The sequence below is a fragment of the Chrysochloris asiatica genome, unplaced genomic scaffold (genome assembly GCF_000296735.1).
Source record: "Chrysochloris asiatica unplaced genomic scaffold, ChrAsi1.0 scaffold00005, whole genome shotgun sequence".
Lineage (NCBI taxonomy): Eukaryota > Metazoa > Chordata > Mammalia > Afrosoricida > Chrysochloridae > Chrysochloris > Chrysochloris asiatica.
In genome coordinates this window covers 22,054,932-22,072,304 of record NW_006408523.1, presented here as the reverse complement: position 1 = coordinate 22,072,304, position 17,373 = coordinate 22,054,932, and the positions used below count along the sequence as shown (strand labels likewise).

Here is a 17,373-nt window from a genome sequence, read left to right as displayed (position 1 = left end):
ATGTTAATTCCAGATGAACAAACCCTACAAAATAATCAGTTTTGCATTTTCAGATATTATCATGCCGTTATGTAAATGCGATTTTACTTTATAAAAGCTTTTCAGTCAAATGAAGAAGCAGTTGGTTAAATACGTGGTTAATTATGGTGAAAAGCCATGCTTGAATTTGTGTCTTAAGAATCTGCTTTTCTAAAAATGTTCACCTGCCATTCATATCAGTTTGATTGTATATTTTGGGGGAAAATTATCTGGCAATGCTTACCTAATCACTACTATAAAAAAAACAGAAAAGGTCAAAGAAGAAGAAATCATTGAATGCATTTTGTCTACTTGTATTCACATATAAGATGAGGAATATAGGTGTTCCAACCTCCACTGTCATGTGCATGTATTCATTCACATGGGAAATAGAACAAAAGCTGTCAAGGGAGAATGAAGTGCCAGGATTAGCAATGTACTCAGAGCATCGGACTTTAAACTCATTTACCTCACATTGCTCGAAGAGTGAAGTAATCTTCGGGAACCTACCGTGTACCTATAACTAGAGGGCTCTGATAGTCTTCATCCAAATCACACAGGGTTCCTTTGGAGCTATTTGGTGTGCCCATTTCTGAGGTTAGTGGAAGAATGATCAGTTTTCTTGTAGTTAATGAAGAACACTACAACTTGATGTTTCAAACCCCATTTTTTCTAGTATCAATTTGTTAAGCCAAATGTATTAAAAGAATGGAAGCCAAAAGAGATGAGAAATTAACATAATAATTTTCCTTTTAGATACAACAATAATTTTTATTTGACCTAAAAAGTAAATAGATGGGAATTTATTTCTGGAGCAGCAACTGAACAAAGGACCACAGAAATCATTGAAATAATAAAACAATCTTGTAGTGCAGATTAAATATCTTTTCATTTTGTAGGAGATGAAAATACATACTTCTGTTATTGGTATTAATTTAGCTTATCAGATTGTGGGTTTTTTTCCCCTTGGTTTATGGAAAATAATAAAAAAAGAAGAAAAATTAAATTTCACTGGAATAATTTGTTGGTTTTTTAACAGTTAAATTGTCTTCTGTTGCATTTAGGAACTGTGATACTTATCTGTTCTGATAATGTTGAATTACTCTAATCTTAAATCTGGAGTATTTATATATACCACAATTTGATTGTTATTTGATTATTATCATGGTTTATGGCATAAAATTATTAACTCTAAGTCTGGATCATCAATAGCAATAGTACACAAAAATAACAGGTGGACATTTAATCTATCAAATAGAATATGTGTGTATATGTGTTCATGTGTACGTAGGCTTATCATATTATAAAGATTTGTTTCACTCACTGATGTTATTTATAAGCTCATGAACTTCTTATGTATTTTAAAAGAAAATTTTTTTGGTTTGCTTCACTAGAGAAGCTATTGAGGATATTTAGCCACTAATAGTTTTCTCACAAAACCATATTTGGGAAAGTAGTAAGAATGAATTTTTACCTCAAAATCCTGTTTTCAATTACTTCTGAAATAGACAGGTATGGTACAGGTAACTATCAATCAGAATTGAGGAGATTTCAGTTACAGATGGTTTTCAGAAACTCCAGGCAAACAATGAAAAAAAAAAAATCCACATCTGCTATAAGTGGGTTTCCTATTATGTTTCTAACAGTTTATAGCTGTTGCTTTTCAATTTTTAATAATCGGTAAGGAAACCACTGGGGACAGCATGCTGCAATAAAGGATAAGAAAAGGAGCAAAGGGTAGCCGACATTCTATTTCTGTACAGCGCTACAGTGTTGTCGCTGTGTTTGGCTAGTTTGGGATGTTGGAAAAGCAACCTAAGTTTTCACTCTCAATGGTCATAATGGCTTGAAAATATAATGTTCTAGAAAGGTTGTCAGGATGTCATTTGTGTTAAGAACTTGAGAATTACTATTATTCCTTCCTTCCACCAATGTTTATTCCTTATGAAATGCAATAGAAATAGCATGTAGTTCATTTATCACCACAAACATGTCTAATTAGAAAGATATATATATATATATTCATATTATGTATATATATATAATATACATATATGTATACATACAGAGATACATATATTAATACCAACATATTTTATTCACAAATGTGATTCTAATATGATTTAATAATTCTGCTCTATTTAAGTAAATGTGCAAAATTGATCAATATCTTGCTGATGATTAGTAAAACTGGTTTTCTGTTTCTGTTCAAGTTTATTTCAAGCAACCAAGAGGTCTGTTTACTTCAATGCACAGAGTTTTACCATAAAAATAATGAAGAATGTCTTAGGCATTTTGTTTTTTTGTTTTTCACCGACAGTGTCAAACAACTCAAGTTTTAGCTATTTAAAAATATATACCTGTATCAAATTTGTAAACAATTATTAAATGTGAATTGATTCCTTGTAAAATCTAGCCATGTTAGTATTCATTCTTAGAAACTGAAAAAAATTTTCAGTAGGTGGCTTCGAAATTTCGATATTATACAATTTATTCTGTATTTTTGGTTTATTCCATTTGGTTCATTTACATAGATCTAGATGTCTCTTGAGTAACCTGAAAATTCAGGATTACAGGTGCTCTGGATCTTTGCTTTGCGCAACTCACCCCCCACATGACACCTTTCCAAGTAGCCAAACAATGCCAAACGCCAGTAGCTGAAACAAGCTCTGTTATTTTGAATGTGCAAAGGAAATCGAAACCCACTACCACCAATAGTTTTCAGGCAACTTGACTATTCTTTTGTTCCCAATTTTTGATAGTTTCAAATGGGGAAAAACCAACCAGAGTGCTTGCTATGGAAGAGAGGCAGTGGCAGAACTATTCCTCAGATCATTCTGAAAATCTGCAATGGCATTGCTGGCAATTCTTATGTTGCATTATCATTTTTTTTTTTTTTTTTTGCACAATGACTAGCACACTCTGTTTAAAATTAACGAATATGTACCCAGTAATCAAATTCACTTTGATAACATGCTCCAAAGTAATTATCTCAGGCAAAATGAATTTGATCATAAATTGCTTATGCCAGACATTCCACAAATAGTAAGGTGATTTTAAGTCCTCAAATGACTTGGGATAATTAAGATTTGCCTATTATCATATACATCATTGCTCATAAATATTATGTAGCATGTTTAAGCATGCTGTGATGGATAGAATTATGTCCCCCGCTATTGTTGTTGTTACTGTTGTGCCGTGGAGTCGGTTCCGACTCATAGTGTTCCTGTACAGGGTTTCCGAGGCTTTAAATCTTTACGGGAGCAGAATGTCTCATCTTTCTCCCGAGGAACAGCTGGTAGTTTCAAACTGCTGACCTTGCGGTTTGCAGCCCGATTCATAACCACTACTCTACCAGAGCTCCTTCACTGTATGTGTTGTAATTCCTGATCTCTATGCTTGTGGTTATAAATCCCAACTGAGAGTAGGTTGTCTTTGTTATATTCAAGAGACAGGGTAAATTTAGGGTGTAGCTTCAGTCAATCTTTTTTTAAGATATAAAAAGAAATTAAACAAGCAAGCAAAGAGACAGAGAGAGATGGGTAATATAGACGCCAAGACACATGGAGATCTCCAAGGAACCAGAAAGCAAAAGCTGAGGAGATAGGATCTTCCTCCATTGTTGGCAGAATGGGAAAGCTTCCCTTCCAGACAACATTCTCAGTTTGGACTGCTAGCCTCCTAAACTGTGGAGGAGGAAAATTCTGTTTGTCAAAACCATCAATTTGTGGTATTCTGTTATAGCAGTGCAAACACTTCCTGATCACATTCAATGTTCACAATTGTTAACAATTTGAAATAGTCATCTAGTGCAGTTTTTACAGTACTATTGAGAATCATACTAAAAAGAAATGAAATATATATCTAAGACAAATATATTTTTATTAATATGGGATCACTATGAATATTATTCTGATTACACATTTCCATTTTATTTGCTAAATAATTGAGATTACCTTGTTCACTTGCTATTTTTAATGGGGTCTGGATACCTAATGAAGCATCTAAAATCATCTTTTATTCTTTTGAAAAATTCTGTATCACTTTTATGGATTTAAATAATGGAAGTGAAATAAAAGAGTTTGTCCTTGAATGTCTAAACTCTTATTTTCATTGCTTTGGTGTAGATACAGAACGGGTGATAAATCACTGGGGTGAAAAAGGAGACTTATTAATTAAAACTGAAACAAGCCTCCTACCATGTATTCTAGATCAGCTAGCTATTTTGTTTTCTGTATTATCTCATAACTAAACGTATATTGGCTAAGAGGACATAAAATAAAGAAGTTATAATTTTTTATTTTCTTTAGCTTCTTATTGTGGTTTTGTTGAAAGTATACAGAGCGAATTTGTTTTCCCTTCAGCAGTTTATGCACATTTATTTTGTTTTGTGATGTTGGTAAGGATCCCCTCAGTGTAATTGTATTTGTTTCACCTCTTCCCTGGGTTCCCCATTTCTGTTGTCCTTCATTACTGCCCTCTCCTGACTTCTGATCTCTGGTTAGGGACAAATGCTGCCCTTTGGCTATTGTACAGGCGATTGTACTGAGGCCTCTGCTCCTTCCTGGTATTGTTTGTTTTAAAGGTTTATCTGTTGTATGACTGAAAGGTGATCCCTCAGATGGGTTCAATTCCAGGACTGAAGGTCGTCCAAGGCCACAGTCTCTGGGGTTTCACCATTCTCACTCAGACACATAAGTCTGGTCTTTTTTTTTTTTCTTTTTCTCTACATTATTTTCCCCCCAACATGTCCAACACTCTCTATTGTGATTCTGAATGGAGCAGACAGTAGTGGTAACTGGGCACCATCTAATTCTTCTGGTCTCAAAGTAGTAGAGACTGTGATTCATGTGGTTGGTTGGTCCTTTGGAATCATTTCCTTTATTCTTTTATTTTCTTCATTTGCTCTGAATGGGAAAAGGGCAGTAGTTCCATCTTAGTGATTACTTGTAAGTTTTTTAAGACCTACACACCAAAATAATATGTAGAACATTATCTTGGTGGATTATATTACACCAGTTGACCTAGATGTCCCCTGAGAATGTGTTCCTAAGTCTTCAAACCCAGTAACATACTCCCTCAAGGTGTTTGCTATGGTTAAGAAGTTTTCAAAACTTTGCCCCTTGTTCAAACCCAAACCAAATCCACTGCCGTCACATCAATTCAGACTCATAGTGAGACTATATAGGGTTTCTGAGATGTCATTCTTTATGGGAACAGCTAGCCTTATCTTTTCCCCCCAGAGTGGCTGGTGGGTTTTAACTACCAACCTTACAGTTGACAGCCAAACCTTAACCCACAGTATCGAGGGATCCGTTTGCCCCTTGTGTGCTCTACTGGATTCCTGGCTATATTTGCAGCATGTGTAAATGTATTAGAAACCACAAGTGGGGAAGGAGCACTGGGGAGAGCATCACTGGCTAGTGGGTGGGCAATGGTAGATGAAGGCCATGCCTTATGTGTACCAGGAATGGTGGGGGAAAGCTCACTTCTCTGGTCACTGACCACTGATGTGGGCACTGATTCCCTCCTGGGCAAGTACAGTTGGTTCCTGCCTGACTCAGTATGACTCCAGATACCACCCTAGAGGTCTTACTCACAGTATGGGTTCCAGAGCCAAACATCAGGGACCTCTGTTGGTAAGTGCTTTTATCCCTATTTATTGGCCCCCTTCATGCTCTGTGGTCACCCGAGTCTCTGGAATTTTCTCTCACTTTTCTGCCTTTGTTGTTTTTGTAACTGTTGCTAAGTGCCATCAAGCTAGTTCTGACTTATTGTGACCTTTCTAGGATTTCCAAGAAGTGGCTGGTGGGTTTGCAGTTAGCAGTCAAGTGCTTATCACACAGCACCACATTTGGCTCACCTTGCTTCACTCAGCTTTGTCTACATTGCTTCCCTTTCTTATTGGAGGTTCACTGAAGCTGTCTGCCTATGACTCAAAATGGCTGTAATGTGATAGGTTGACTAGGGACGACGCTCTACTCTGCTGATTTCCTCCTTTTCTACTTTCATTCCATTTATTTTTCTTTCTGTGTTTGAGCTACAGCTTTAGTTTTTCATTTAATACTTGGGGTTTCAAGATTATTGTTTGTATCTGCTCCACTTGATTCCTTGAGTCTTTGTTATAGAGCAAAAGCATTAAATGTCTACCTGGTTCATCGTCTTAGCTCCCAAATCATCTAATTATGCTTTTATCTTTAATAGCGTAGTTTAAAATATAACTGTACCATCGATTGAGAAAACAAACAAACAAACAAAAAATCAAGAAAATAGCATCAGATAAATGTTATTATGACTAGCCAATTTCATGTCCTGGTATGTAGCTACAGGTTAATGTACTGGACTGCAAGGTCAGTTTGAACTGCAAGGCCAGTGGCTCAAGTTCATCAGCCATTCCTAGGAAACCCTATACAGGGTCACTAAGAGTCAGAATCAACTCAATGGCATTTTACAACAACAACAACCAAGTTCATGTAACTGCCTACAAAATCAGAAACAAACCCATATACGTACCCATGCCCATTTTCTATATTATTGGCTGTAGTATAAACAGAGTGGTCATTGAAATTGAGATATAATTCCTTCTTGTGGCTGTTGTTAAGTGTTGCTGAGTCTACACTGACCCCTAGCCACCCTGTACAAAGTTTCCGAAGAGCGGCTGAAGAGTTTGAACCGCCGGCCTTCCAGTTCAAACTGATCTTGCAGTGGAGTGTTTATCCTGCTGTGCCACATCAGCCCTCCTTTGTTGTTGTTGTTACGTGCCGTCCTTAGCATTAATAAAAGGTCTGATTCCTGATATGGGAACAGATTAGATGTGCTTTAGACTCTTTAATAACATTTCTATACTGCCAACCGTGTAGAAAATATAAATTTCATATAGCTTATTTACCAGACAATTAAGTGCTCACTCAGTATAAATTAGTTGGTTTAAATAATAGAACATGTGATCTGGACCCAGAACTTCTCAAACTTTCATGGGCGTACAAATTAAAAACTAGAGCTTGATGCAGGAGGGGCATTCCTTATGAGCCCTTGATGATGTGGCAGGTAATCCATGGACCGCAGTATAAAGAGCAAGGATTTATGCCCTTATGTATAACAGTGCTTGTTTATCATGTACCTCTCTAAAGTCATTCGCCATCAAAACAGAATGAAAGTTTATGAAACATTATTCATATATGAGGAATCCAGGTGTGGCACTGTAGGATGAACACTAGACACTAAGGCCAGCAGTTCAAACCATCAGGCACTCCTCTGAAGTCTTATACAGGGTCTCTATGACTCGGAATTGACTCCACGGCCCTTAACAACAACAACCTACATCTATGAAGAGTCTTGGTAGTGCAATGGTTAAGTGCTTGGTTGCTACTCAAAAGGTCAGGAGAAAAGATCTGATTATATGCTCCCATAAAGGTTACAGCATAGGAAACCCCATGGGGCAGTTCTATCCTGCCCTATAGTGTCGCTATGGTCAGAATGCAGACTTAGTGTGGTGCTGTATGAAAAGCACTAGACAGCAAACCAGAAGGTTGGTGGTTAAAAACACCAGCTGCTCCTTGGAAAGCCTATCTATACAAGGTTATTATGAGTCAAGAACGACTTATAGCACGTAGCAACAATTTAACAATGGTCAGAATAGGCTCAATGGCATACACTATAGGATAAGCACAAGACTCCTACACACAAGGTTGGCAGTTCAAACCTAACAGCTGCTTCTTGAAAACCCTATACAGGGTCTCTATGTGTTGGAAGCAACTCAACAGCACTTTGCAACAAAAACGATATATATATACATATTGTTGTTGTTAAGTGCCGTCGAGTCGGTTCCGACCCATAGCGACCCTGTACAGGGTTTCCGAGGGTGTAAATCTTTACGGGAGTAGAAAGCCTCATCTTTCTCCCGCGGAGCAGCTGGTAGTTTCGAACCGCTGACCTTAAGGTTCGCAGCCCGATTCGTAACCACTACGCTACCAGAGTGTATATATATATATATATTTAGGCTTCACAAGAAAACGTATTATTAAGTCGGATATTAGAAACTATAAAAATAATCCATTAATCATGTCTTACTTCAGCTAATTTTTGGTATTACTATCAGTTTGTACTTAGACTTGGGTTTATTTCTAAACAGCAAAGGAAAATGTCTTTCATGGTTCACTGGGTCTAGGCCCTTAAGTTGGTTATACTTACTTCAACAAGAGCTTCATTTTCAAACAAAACTGAGGTATCTCAGCAGAAATGTTTCACTTTTATCAACTCCTCCTACTCCTGATGAACCCTGGAACGAGTATTCAGCACAAGTCTCTATATTGTAGTAATTGGCAACAGAGATAAATCTAATTTTTGTGTGAGCTCAGAGAAAGGGAAGTGGCTATCTGACTTGGGGAATCAGGAAATACTTCATAGAGGAGATAAGGGAGCCTGGTGGGGGGAGATGGACAACAGACTTTATGGAGAAAGTGGCACTTGAAATGGATGCACTGATGGTATGGATTTCAGCAGTTGGCAATATAGAGTACAAACTATCCTGGGAGGAACAAACATTGTGAGTAAGGACAGAGGAAGGAAGGAAGGAACATGTTTACAGAGGGACAGAACTATCCAGATGGCTTGAGAAGATATTGAAAAGCTGAAAATGTGGATAAAACTATGTCATGATAGACAGTGAATTCAAGAAGAATTTATATTTAATTTGATAGGCACAACAATGTGGAGTCTGTATTTAATTTGGTAGGCAAGTAGAAACTATTAAAAGATTTTCTGTGTGATGATTTTGTCCGGGTGTGAAGCTGTTTTTACTAGTGATAAGTAAAATATGGCCTGCTGGAAGCATCTCACCTCCTCTAACTTGACCAAGAAGTAAAGAATCACCATTAGTATCAGCCCAAAGCTTATTCCTATGAAGTGGAGGTCAGACATAACTCCTCTCACAAACCTGTTTAACAATTCTGACACCAACTGTCCCTTCCACATTACTCTCTACTTCTCTGTTGGATTTGAACTGATAATTTTTTGCAGTGGCCACACAGAGCTCATAGACAATACCCATGATTATGGGTTTATTAGGGAAATATTGTAATAATTATATAAAATCAATATAGAGCTAGATATTGTTATGTTATTATTGTTACTGTTAAGTGCCATCAAATTGGTTCTGACTCATATTGAGCCAGCTAGGAGTCAAGGAGCAGCTGGTGGATTTGAACTGTCAGCCTTGCAGTTAGCAATCCAGCACTGATTGTACTATGACACACACATATATATACCTGCAAAGTTCAAGGAAATGAATAGAATAGCCATATATTCATGCCTTCAAACAGTCCAAGAACTAGAATATTCCCATATCCCATTATGTCCTCTCCTGGGCATATGCTATTCATTCCACAGATTTATATATACATGTATATATAATTTATAATCACATGTATAAATTTTGTGAAAATGATTTCCTTTTCCTTCCTTTATGTTTTTAACCACAAATGTCCATGTCCCTAAACAATATGTTATTTGGCTGGGATCTTATATAAATGGAATCGTACACTATGTATTGTTATGTGGTGTGCTGCTTTTGCTCAAAATTATGGTTTTAAGATTCATCCATGTTAATAAGTAGTATAGCTGTACTCATTGATTTTGACCCAAATATAGTATTACAATGTTTCAATATTCACAATCATAAATACACACCAACTCACTTAACTATTTTATTGTTGGATACTGGAGTTTCATTTTCAGAAATTGTAAGCTATATTGTCATAAGCTGTCTTGTATGTATCTCTTGATGTACATGTACAAGAGTCTCTTCAGCATTGTCCTGGGTGTGACATGACAGTGTATCAAAGCATGACTGTGTTCAGATTTCCTAGGTAATGGCAAACTGGTTTACAAAGCATTTGTACCAATTGTTTTCCTACCTGTAATAAACAAGGGTTCCATGGCTTCCCTTCTTTGCAAATCCTTTTTCCCCATCACGGTATTTTTTAGTATTATTTCAAAGGGTAGAAGTTGACTAATATTTCATTTTTATATTTTGCTGATCATGAATCAAATATAACTTTTTTCCTAAGTGTATGAGCCACTTTCGTTTTCTCCTCTGACATCATTTCTTTCAGATCTGCAGTTTTTCTTATTTTTTTTCTCTACTCCACTGGGTTATTTATCTTGTTTGGTAGATGTTCACAAAACAAAATATAGGTGCATGATCTAATTATTGATTTTGATTATAATCTTTGAGAAAGCAGGAAAAGTTTTTGAATCACTTATTTATCTCGTTTTCAAGATAATAAACTTGTTCTTTTCCTATCTTTCTTAGAAGGTGACTAACTTTTCATTTTAAAAAAAATTCATTATGAATACAGTTTTAAACATATTTTTTGTAATTCTCATTTTTATTGAAGTTCAACTTGTCCTTCCTCTGTTTTGCTAATTGACACTGTTTTTCAGCTTGGACCTTGAGTTTTGTTGATGTGACCTTCATAGTCTTTGCTAGCTTCTTTGCCATCTGGTATGACAAGATGTTACAGGCTCAGCTTATACATTACTGTTGCATATCTGGAGTCATCCAATTCTGCATGAGCCTTGATTTCTTTTAATGGGAAATGGTATTTCATGACCACAATCTAGACACTCTTGATACCCATCCCTATGGGATTGGTCATTTTTTATCACACACAATACATACTCACCTCATATGTTCAGACTGATGTTTTCTAATTCCACTTTGAAACTCCATGGCTACTGCTTAACTTCTATAATATATTTACAGTTCTCCTCTTCATTCATTAGGTTACTGATGCTCACAGACATAGGTGAAAATAGAAATATATCCTACTCATTAGCTTTATATAACATTGTTGTTGTTAAGTGCTGTCAAGTCAATTCTGACCCATACTGACCCTGCATAGGGTTTCTAAGGAGTGACTGCTGAGCCTGAACCACCGACCTTGTGGTTCAAACCGACTTTGCAGTCCAGTGCATTAGCCCACAGCACCACGCCAGGATTCAATTATTTAACATTGTTGTTGTTGCTGTTATTTAACATTAGATACATCATAATATCAGAATAATACTAATACTTCTCTTACTTTTGTCATTGTTACTAAAATTTTAGTGAGACTGTTGGATCCTCCATGAAACTATATATGTGGGGGACTAGGAAGGTCTAACACGTTATAATTAAGAAGAAGACTAGGAGGAGGCACTTACATTTTAAGTTACTTTCTTAGTTATCTAGTGCTGCTATAATAGACACACCACAAGTAGGTAGCTTTAACAAATACATTTATTCTCTCACAGTTTAGAAGGGTAGAAGTGGATATTCAGGGCACCTGCCCTAGAAGAAGGGTTTCTATCTTGGTTCTGGAGAAATGTGTCCTTATCTCTTCTCAGCATCTATTTCTTGACTCCTAGATCATCTTCATCGGCATGACATCTATTTTTCTTCATATCTGCTTTTTTTGCTGCTTGTTTATCTCATAAAACATTGGCTTAAAATATATATCCTACTTTAATACTCCTGGTATTGTCCTCTAGGATAAGCATTGGAAACCCTATATAGGGTTTCCATGGGTCAGAACCAACTGGATGGTACTTAACACCAACAACTAACTACAAGGTCTGTGATTTAAACCCATCATCAGCTCCTCAGAAACCCTATACAGGGTAGCTTAATGGATGCCACTTAACAACAACAACAACAGTATTCTCATTAACTTAACAACGAAAACCCATTTACCAAATAGAATAAAAGGCACAGACATAGAGGTTAAAATTTAAACACATATTCTGGGGAGACACAATTCAATCATAACATTCTACCCTTTGGCCCACAACAAGCTATGTCCTTCTTACATGTAAGCCATATCACATTCGTCGTCCAAAATTTCATTATCTGAATTAGTTCAATCAAATATGGGTAAAACATTAGACTACTCGATTCTGGAGCCACATTCCCCTTCATCTGTGTATTTGTGAAATCTAGAATATGGACTATCTGCTTATAAAGTTCAATAATAGGATAGGCAGGTGGCAGGCATTTCCATTACAAATGGGAGGAATTGTAGGGAGAGAAGGAATTATGGGCACCATGCAAGTTCAAAACGAAGCAGAACAAATTACTTAAACTTTCAAGGCTTGAAGACAATCTCTGCTCTCCTGAACCTTCTAGAGTGATCCTGGTATCCAGATCCTGGGAACTAACTATGCATTTATTAATGCACTCCTGTGACCTTGACGCTGGGCAGAGGCCCTGTTTCTAGGTCCACTCATAGGAAAACCTGACCCTCTTGACTTTGAGTGGTCTATTTTCCTGGTCCATTTTAGTGGACCTTCACAGCCTTGATAGTCTCCTTTCTCTGGCCTCATGGCAGCCTTCCACTCTCAACTATGAGCAACAGCACCATCATGTATTCATCTGAAGAGGAGTTTCATTTAAAAACCAATTTGGTGGATAACTGACTCTTTGAAACCTAGGAAGACATGCTCTACCTTTTGATAATCAGTAGGCTGTGGCTCCACCTTTTGAAACCTAAGAGGTTGAGATCCCACCCTTTGAAACCCTGGAGGTCCTGCTTCCAGTGCTCCTTCAAATAGACATGCAGTTCTTCAAAAAGATACACAGATTTCTTTCCTTTTGTCCTGTCTCTGTCTCCTTCAGCCTAAGTTGATTGGTTTGTGGCTGTGAAAATGTGAAAATGTCAAAAGACTTAGGTAGCTCTAAGTTGTCACTGTATAAAAATCAGCATGCTTCCTTCACATGTTCATCAGTTCCTTTTAAAGCCTCATGAGAAGCACATTTAATGTTCACATTTCTAGTAACAGTCTGTTTCTGGCACCATATGTGTTCACTCTGGATCTCCTTTCTGAGTCCTCAGCAGAATTGCCTTTTACATTCACAATTCACCAACAGCCTCTTCAAGATTTTACTATTGGGAACCTTATAACTCTTCCAGCCTCCATGCATTGCCCAGTTCCAAAACCACTTTTACATGTTAGGTATTTGTTAGGGTGGCACCCCATTCTCTGGTACCAAATTCTGTCTGAGTTCTATAGTACTGCTATGATAGAAACACCATAAATGGGAGGTTTTCAAGAATAAAATTTCTCACAGTCCAAATTCAGGATGATAAGTTTATGAGAAGGTTCTTCCTCTCTCTGCTTGCTCTGGGGAAAATCCTTGCTTTTTTCAGCTTCTATTTCTTGATTGCTTGGTGACCTTCATAGGTCCTGGCTTGTGTCTTTCCGCCATCTCTGCTTTTATGCTGCTTGATTAATCTGCTATTTTATATCTCAAAAAAGAGAAATCTAAACACATCTTTGCTCATTAACATAACAAAAAACTCATTCTCAAATGAGAGTAGAGTCACAGGTATACAGAAACTAAAACCAATCCCGCTCAAAACCATTGAATCTATTCTGACTCATAGCAACCCAACATAGGGTTTCTGAGATCATAAAACTTTACAGGAGCAGACAACATCATCTTTCTTCTGCCAAGTAGCTGGCAGATTTGAACTGTTGACCTTGTGGTTATCAGTCCTGTGCTTACCTTACAGGACCATGAGGTCTCCTTAGTCACAGTTATAAGGGATAGGATTTTTAACACATATTTATGGAGATTACATCTCTATTCTTAACAGTTGCCAAATGCTGATGGTTCTTGAAAATAAATTCCAATCTATAATTTTTCTTTTACTGATTTCTGGTCCTCCCATGCTTGGTGTAATTTAACTCATTATAATATAGTCAAGCATTTGTTCACCATTCTGTATATTTACACCTTTCTATACATCACAGTAGTATTTTTGATCATGAAATATACAACCTATATCAAAATTATTTCTGTACTTACTTAAAATGCAGAATGTGTTTACTCAGAAACACTGAATCAACATTTCCAGGGATAGAGTCTAGAAATGTGTATTTAACAAGCATAATAAATAATAATTATTCCCAATAAAACTTGAGAACAACTGCCTGACAGTCATTACCACAATGCCTCCAAACATGAGATATTTAATGAATGTGCACTGAATTGCATGAATGGAGATGAGTATAATCTATGTTTCTCTAAGACACATCTTAATTAACATTAAAATTGTGATTTTCTAATAAATTTAAAATATCGACATTCATTTTTATAAGAATATTATTCAGAAACCAAGATGAATATGTTTATATTCAAAACACCAGAACTAAAGTTAAAATATAGGGGGGAAAATGATACTCAGAGTTTTCATCAACATAAATCCATATTTGTGAATTTTATTAATAATTATTTCATATTTTCACCTACTGAATTTCTGACTGTAGATTTTTTGGCAGTAGTTTAATGTACTATTTTGAATTAATAAGAAATTAATAAGCCAAAGGTAATTATTGAGTGCTAATTATTAAACTGAACATACAGCACTGAATTTAAGAGTGTAATTTTCTTGATTAATGTGCAGTGTCTCAGTTCTGGAAGAGATATATTAACACAATACGTATTGCTTTGGGGTAGTTTTTGAAAGATTATATTTGACTTCTTTTAATTTCCTTTTAGCTCTAATATTTTAGGCTAAATTTTTTTAGACAATAAGTGATTATGTTTACCTATTAAGTAAAATGTGAAACTAACTCAAGTTCTCTTGTTACAACTTTGCAAGATTATATGGATTTTTATTAGAGTGGTTATTAATAGTGTTATTTCTATGATACAAGTATATTCTATGGGATCTTGGGTTTTTGTTTGTTTCTTTCTTTTCTGAAGTCGACAGTATGTAATGGACCTCATATGGGAGTAGAATGGCATAGCATGAGTTTAATACAGGAGGCATTGGTGCTTTAACAGGAGACCTACATTCATTCTTTTCCTGGCCAACTTACCTCATGTATCGTCATTACCCATCTGTGAGAGAGGACTTTTCTGCTGTTACAAAACCGAATAGGTTTCAGCAGAGATTACAGACTAAGGCAGCCTAGAAATCTATGTTCTAAAATCAGTCAATGAAAACCCTATGAATCACAGTGATCTAATCTGTAACTGATAATACGGATGTCATAAGACAAGCAACGCTGCTTTCTATGATACTTGTGTATCAGGAACCAAGACAATGGCAGTCAGGGACCAACTCAACAACAACACTTAAATATAAATTTTGAGCTCCAAATTAAATTTGAGTTATTAATGACTTCTTTATAGTCCAAGCAATACATTTTTTCCCCTTTGATGTTAACCCTTTCATTCATTCATTCATTCATTTATTAATTCATTCCATAAATACTTGCTTAGTATTTGTTCTGAATAAGTCACTATGCAAATTTTGACCTCCAAGGGATATAAATAACTAAACAGGAAATTACAGAACAGGGTAAAAAGTTTTATTTGAGGGAACACAGATCTTATTGAGACATATAAAAACATATCTAACCCAGCCTAAGAGATTTCTTGAAAGGCATTGGGATATAATCTGACCTGAAGGAAAAGTTATTAAAAGAGTCTTGGGCAGTAATCAAGGAGCCATTCCTACAGGATAGAAGAAGCAGTAGCAGGAAACTGATGACCGGAGACAGCTGAGCTCCATGGGGAATTTCATGAATGCGGTAATGTACAGTGTGAACTGGGATCGGCATCCGCCCACTCATGAGTCACTGAGCAGTAGCGTGTTATACCAATAAGCAGATAATTAATGTGATCAGATTTGTATCCTAGCAAAAAATGAACAAGCAAACATCACCACTAGGACAATAACAATACACAGGGCATTAAAGACCTCCTGAATTTCTTTCTATACATCCCTGCAGTTTTTTTGTGTATGTGTGGTAAAAATGCATCTGGAGAGACAAGTTACTAGTCTGCTGTTGTAATCAGTGTGTGATATATTGATGGCATAAATTAAAATCGCTTTTTTCCTCTGTGTGTAATTTTTCCACCTCTCCGTAGGATAAGTGCTAATCTGCGAACTACAAGGTTAGTGGTTCGAGTCCATCAGTCACTGTGTGGGAGAAAGATAAGGCTTTCTGCTCCTGCTAAGATTGACAGTGTATAGGAAACCCTACACAGTGTCACTAAGAGTCGGAAACTACTTGCTAGCACTTAACAACAACAACAAAGTAAAGTTGGTCACTCTCTCTTCTGATAATTGAGTAATATGTATACTTGTATCCTTATTATTACCCAGTAGGCTGTTTATTTGTGTTTTATTTTCTCTTAAACCATGAGATTCTTAAAATAGACCCCATGTCTTATTCATCTTTATTTACTTGGCATCAAATAAATGCAAGCACAAAGATGTTTAAAAAAAAAAAATCTTAGTGAATGTATGGATATCTGAATGTAAGCAAGCACAGTGACTATGTAGCATTAGCAATGGACTGGGAAACGCCATGCCTGAGGTTTGAGCCCAGCCGCTACTTTGTGTGAGAAAAATGAGACTTTTTGCCTCTGAAGATGTTCAGCCTTAGAATCCCTATACAGGGTAACTATGAGTTGGACCAGCTCGATGGCACTTAACAACAACAACATGTGAATGATGAAGGAAAACACTCAGAGGTCATAATGGTGGTGGTTATGTGCTGTGGAGTTAGTTTCAACTCATAGCAACCTTGTATAGGGTTTCCAAGGTTGCACATTTTTATGGGTGTCGAAAGCATCATCTGTCTTCTGTAGAACAAATGGTAGTTTCAAACTGCTCACCTTGAGGTTAGCAGTCCAACTCATAACAAGTATGCTACCAGAGTTCCTTTGAGGTCAGAATAGGTAATACAATAAAATAAAATCAGAATCGAATAGAATAGGATATTGAAAATAAAAGGAATTCTAAGAGATGAGAAAATGATGGTATGTAGGATAAAAACTAACAAGAACTTTTACTGAATATTTCATTACCACACAGATAGAAAATGAAGGCTACTATCATATAGTTTCTAAGGATAATTCTACTTTAGAGTCTCTGGTGTGTTTGAAGATAACTAGTTATTGAATAATATTTCTATTTGTAAATTTGGCAAAAGATATTGAAGCTTTGTGAACACCAAGGAGACTGATGGTACAATGGTTAAACAGTCAGCTGTTAACTAAAAGATTAGTAGTTTGAACCCATTCAGTGGTTTCATGGGAGAAAAACTTAGATGCACAGATGACAGCCTAGAAAATCCTGTGTGTCGGTTATAGTCTATCATATGGGATGGCTATGAGTCAGAATCTACTAAATGATAAAAATTAACAACAATATTAAGAATTTATTATTCCAAAAATAAAGTCTACCACTCATAAAACCTAAATATAAAATAAGAAAATAGGATAAAAATTTTTTTGTTTTCTTGACAAGAAAACAAAAATCCTCACCACTGGACCAATAAACAACATTCTTATCA

The 17,373-nt window shown here is 36.2% G+C and overlaps 1 protein-coding gene across 1 annotated transcript in view; it reads left to right on the top strand.

The window, feature by feature from the left end:
- The window catches only part of GPC5 (glypican 5), a 1,926,732-nt gene that overhangs the window by 993,673 nt on the left and 915,686 nt on the right, over positions 1–17,373 (top strand). The gene's annotated exons all lie outside the window — the stretch shown is intronic.